Source organism: Petaurus breviceps, unplaced genomic scaffold, assembly GCF_028583685.1.
Source record: "Petaurus breviceps papuanus isolate PSGF00001 unplaced genomic scaffold, PetGlider_PUasm1.0 520, whole genome shotgun sequence".
NCBI classification, from domain to species: domain Eukaryota; kingdom Metazoa; phylum Chordata; class Mammalia; order Diprotodontia; family Petauridae; genus Petaurus; species Petaurus breviceps.
The window spans coordinates 682,963-688,715 of NW_027186354.1; the positions used below are offsets into that span (position 1 = coordinate 682,963).

At 42.8% G+C, this 5,753-nt stretch overlaps 1 protein-coding gene across 1 annotated transcript in view; it reads left to right on the forward strand.

Moving 5' to 3' along the window:
- The window catches only part of DNAI1 (dynein axonemal intermediate chain 1), a 265,252-nt gene that overhangs the window by 224,526 nt on the left and 34,973 nt on the right, over window positions 1-5,753 (forward strand). The window lies entirely within an intron of this gene.

Consider the following 5,753-nt stretch of genomic DNA (forward strand, 5'->3'; position numbering starts at 1 on the left):
CCTTTACAGCTTGGTCCCAACCCACCTTTCCAGCCTTATTATACGTTACTTTTTGAATCACCATCTCATCAAACTGACTTTCTTGCTGTTCCTCACATGAAACAGTCCCATCTTTCATTTCTAGGCCTTTGCACCGACTCTCCCTTGTGCCTCTCGGGCACTCCTTCCTCACCTCTGCCTCATAGAATCCCTCACTGCCATCCAGACTCAGACACTACCTTGTATACTAAACTTTCCCAAACCACCACTCCCCTACCCCCAGCTTCTAGGGCCCTCCCCACCAAATTACCTTGTATTTAGTTTGTGTTTATTCTGTATAAGAGTCTTTATTGTCTCTCCCAATTCAATGTAAGCTCCGTGAGGGCAGGGACTGGTATACAATAGGTATATAATAAGTGCCTATTGTTGATAGCCAATAGAACTGGTATTATTGCCAAAGGAATCTCTCTCTGTCCTTGAGAGGATCTGGGGAAAGAGACAAGATGAGCCTCTAGTCTGAGAGGTTTCCTTGTTAGGGAACCAAGGCAGGGACTGGGGGTAGGAGACTGGAAAGATTAGAAGATAGAGACCCAGTTACTGTAACCAGTGTGCAAGCCTGCAAGGCAAGAACTTAGTCCAGGAAGAGCAAGGCCGGAGCCCACTTACAAGAACCAGGGTAAGATACCTGCAAGGCAGCAGCCAGGAAGATGTGATTCTGTGCTGTTAAACCACTGGTATTGGGGTTCGTAGTTTGCCTTGACCAGTGATGATAAGACCTTATATCTGTATGCCAATTTTTCCTCTTTTTAAAATTTTTACTCACTTTGAACTTAAATCCAGAAAGACACATACAAAAAGAACATTTACATATGCACAGCACAACATAAAAAAGAAGATTCAATATAAAACCATGACTTTTCATTTCACACTATTTATCTTTTTTTTTTTAACCATCAGCATACCAAGCACTTTCATGGCCATTATTTTTTCCATTTGATCCTCACACTAATCTTGGAAGGTAAGGAAGAAAGATATTATCCCCAGTACAAAGGAGGCAGCTTGAGACACAGAAAGGCCAAGAAGATCCCCAGAGGTCACACAGCAAGTCCATGGCAGAGCTGGGATTAGAATCTGGGGCTCCTGAATTTCAGCTCAGGGCCCAGCTCATTTAACAGCACTGCTCTTATAGGAAAGGGTTGGTGAACACTCGATCCCAGACCCAGAAGCAGTCAGGAGGAGTGAGGTGGGAGGATAGAGAACAATGCAGGGGCAGCCAGAATGGCTGTGACGGGACTGAATTAGGTTCCTTGCAGCCAGGTTGGAGAGGCTGAATATATAGTATAAAAATGTTTCCTGTTCCACTCCAAGAACCAGCAGATGGGAGGGATGCCTAGAATGGTAGGCAAGAGGCTGAACTAGTAATTAGAGCAGGGGTTTGCCTGGAGTGTTCATGCCAAGGCCAGGCCCAGCACTAACCTGAGCAGAGCTAGGGGCATAGGCATAGGGAGGTGGTCCTGACAAGGTAGGCAGGGGGAATTCTGAGACCAGGGAGGGGTCAGAGGACAGAGTGTGCAGATGGAGAAAAGTGGAGCCAGACGAGGCTCTAGGCCTTTTTGTGTCCTCTATCCCTTGGGCAGCCTGGTGAAGCCTAGGGACCCCTTCTCAGAATAATGTTTTTAAATGCATAAAATAAATATATGTTAAATAACATATATATAATATAGGATTACAAAGGTAACCAATTATATTGAAATGCAGGTATCAAAAATTTTTCTTTTTAATAAATTTGTGGACCTTCTCCTCAAGCTAAGGACCCCCCATCTAAATAATAGATAGGCATATTGCCCTAATAGTGCCTGGCTGTAATAAGGCCATTGGAAATGCTTCCAGTGCCAGCTGTTATGTTCTTGGTAGGTGACATCACCCTCCGATTACTTTCAATATACTACTCCAGCAAAGACATTGAATTAAGTGCCAAAAATACAAATATGAAAAATTATATAGGCCCCTACCCTCAAGAAGCTTACAATCTAGTGGGGTGGGGGGAGGCCTATACATGAATAACTATAATACAAGTTAGAAAATGATTAAGTTGGATGGCCTGCGTAATTCAAGGAGGGAGGACTAATTTCCAGCTGCAGGGATTAGGAAAGGAGAGGAGGAGGTGATACTAAATTTGGGCCCTGAAGGAAAAGAAAGTTGTCAGTAGGAGGTGTTTAAAGGAATCCAATCTAGGCAAGAGAGGGCAGGATAAAATCACAGAACACTGAATAATTCAGTTTGGCCAGAGCAGAAAATACACAAAGAGAGTCCCTAAGATGTGGCTGTAGAAGGGAGCTGGAAGCAGATGGCAGAGGGCTTTAAATGTCAGGCTTATGAGTCTGTATTTTATTAAGTGGCCAGTGGGGAGCCCTGAAGGTTTTGTTGTTATTTGTTTGTTTTGTCTTGTTTTTTTAGCACAACAGTGATGTAATTTGCATTAGGAAGATGACTTTGGAAGTGGGGTAAAGCAGAGGTATCAAACATGCCAACTGGCCATATTGTGACTAGCAACACTCCCTAGTAGGGACTGAACCGGATTAAAATGTAATCCAGGAATATTTAACAAAATAAAGAAATAAAACACAATAGAACATAAATAATGTTACTATGTGGTTTTCTAAGTCAGTATGGACCACATGGCTCCTTATGTATGGTTTTAGTGGCCCCCTCTTCTATTTGATACCACTGGTGTAGAGAATGTGGAAGAGAAGGGGGAGACAAGAGACCAGAGACCAGTGAAAAGCCCATTATAATAATAGTCCAAGGGAAAGCTAATGAGGAGCTGAACTTAGGGTGGCAGCAGTAAACAGAAAGGAGCCCATACATAGTAGAGATATCTCAGAGGGACACCAGAGAACCTGGCATTTGATGGAAGCAGGAGGATCAGGAAGAAGGAAGAAGGCATTTAAAGTTAGCTGAGTTTACAAGCCCATGTAACTGGGAGAATTTCAATAGAAATATGGAAATTTGGAGAAAAGGAAAATTTAGGGGGCAAGACAATGAGTCCAGTTTTGACCATGTTGAGTTTGGGGTATCAGTGAGATACTCAAGTAGAGATAGACAGTAGGAAGTTGGAGCTGGAAATATAAATTTGAGGTGGAGGGGGTAATTGAAGTCATGACAGTAGATAAGATTATTGAGAGAGGGTAAAAAAGAGAAAAAGTGCCTGAGGCCAGGCTTCAAGGATAAGGAGAAAAGGAACTAGCAAAGAAAGTGGAGGAGGAGGAAAGAAAACTAGAGAAAATAGTATTGTAGAAACCAATAGATGAGAGAATAGAAGAAAGAAAAGTCTTCCAAATTTTCAAAGCAGTATTCATTAATTATTAATTCATTAATAATTCATTAATTATTCATTAAAGCAGTATTAATTAATTCATTAATTATTATTTTTAAAAAGCAGCCTAAATGTCCCAGAACAGGGAAGTGGTTCAATAAATTGCGCTACATTCATTTAATGGAACATCATAATGCAATTGAGATTGAATAAGTATGGGAAATACAAAGAAATCTAGAAGGACGTTTATGAAATAATGGAAGGCAAAAAAAAAACAAACAGAAAAATAGAGCCCAAAATAACAATAATATAAATGTAAAGATATGTTCTGTGAAAGTTCAGAACCTGATAGGAAGGAGGAGGAAGAGGAAGAGGAAGAAGAAGAAGAAGAAGGAGGAGGAGGAGGAGGAGGAGGAGGAGGAGGAGAAGAAAGTTTTTAAACTAGATGGATGCCTTAGCTGCCAGGACAGTCTACCCTAGGCAAAAGTTAATAGAGCAAACCAGCCCCAAACTTCCATGACATTTCAGCTCCAGGTAGTATCCATGGTTTCTGCAGCAGGCATGTACTGGTCCCATGCCTTTCTGAATTGCTGGGTGGTTGAATAGCTTCAGCTGAGATAAGGCTAATAACTTGAGGGGAGAGTGCAGAGAAACACATGGCTCATCCCAAGTTTTCCTGCATGGAGTAGAATCTCCTTTTATGAGTCAAGGAGCATTTACAGGAACTCTGAAAGATGAAGATTGGGCTTCAGCCTGGCTCCTCTCTGTGAGATGAGTCTGATGAATTTGGAAGGGTAAGAAAGACCTCAAAGAAGTCCTGGGAATGAAAATTGAGGATAAAATGGGACATTCCCTAAGCTGAGGACAGAAATCTAATGGTCTGGTTTCTCCCCAGTATGAATATCAGGGGGTCGAATTTTTTCTGGAGCTCTTACCTTTTTTTTTTTTTTAAAGCAATGGTCTTAAGTAACTTGCTCAAGGTTACATGGCCAGTTATTTCTGGGTGTGGTGCTAAGTATGTGAGCCTGGATTTGAACCCCAGGTCATCCCGACACTGGAGCCAGTGCTCTTACTCACTGTGCTACCTGGCCGCCCCAGAGCTCTTACCTTCTTAAGGCCACAAGCAATTGACTGTTCCTGAAAGCAAATGGCTTAATGTCCTGCCTTATCTCTTTCAGCAAGGGTTCTGAGAATTTCTGAATCTGTCTCTTTACAAAAAGACCAGTGTAAGGTCACAAAGCACCAAAGACCATGCTGGAATTCCAGTCTTCTAGCTTCCAACTCCAAGTTCTTGCCAGGAGCCTAGACCAATCTGCAATGTCAATGACCATGGCTTGGCTCTTGGAATGTGATTTGAAATCTCTTTCACAGGATAGAAGCTTATACAGTCCCAGACATTTGGGGATGTGTCTCTTTGAAGACTAAAGCCCTAAAATTCCCATAAAAGGCAAGGGTTAAGTTTGTAGCAATGATTGAATAGGGATTTTCTAGCCTTGTTTTGAATTTTGACACAGCCTCCCTTGGTGCATCCATGGCCTTAAGGGGCTTCACAGGATTACTGACCATGAGGTAAAGCTGTTCAAATTAAAATTCACTCTGGTTTTTAAGAGGTATCTCTACTCCCTTCCCTGCTTCATACACTGAGGACCTCCAACCATTAGCTGTCCCTATGCCCAGGCTGATTTCCGGTCCAGGGTCCAGAGCTTGCTGTACTAACTCTATCGAGGTTCTCTCCATCCTGCTGCTGTTCATCCTTTGTTTTTGAAGAGGACTGATGACCCATAGTGAGCTCCTGAGGGCCAGGCTTTTAGTCTTCTTTGGGGCTGGATAGCAAAGACTTTGCTGAATGTCAGATTGTCAAATCCTTTCATTGTCCACCCCTACATAAACTAGATGGCCTCCCCAGAAGTGGCCAGGAGCTGTCTATAGCTGAAGCTCATTCAGAAAAACAAGATATCAGCCCCAGTCAACAGAGCTCACTATCATCACATTGAGCGAATTAGAATTGTATATAAACCTCTTTATCTAAGCTCAGACTTGTTTGGACCCCTGGTTTCCAGAGCTCTTGCCAAACTTTACAATGCATTTGCTTGTTTTTGACCCCCAGATCACCACCCCACTGTGACATGTGCTTCCAGATCTTGGGCATTCCTTCCTTCCTGGCTCTGACTCCTGCTTGCTTGTTAGTTACTCTGACAATGAACTTGCTTGCTTGAATGGTCCACCTTAAGTTTCTAGCCTTTTACTGAGACATTACCTATACCTATAGCCTGGAGAACTATCTGCCTTGAGCAGGGCAGATTAAAATTCACCTTGGGGGAACAGAACACATGTAGTGGCTGAACTCACTCCCTGAGTGCCTGGCACTGTGAGGAGAGATGAAAAGAAGGAAGGAAGGGAGGGAGGGAGGGAGGGAGGGAGGGAGAGAGAGAGAGAGAGAGAGAGAGAGAGAGAGAGA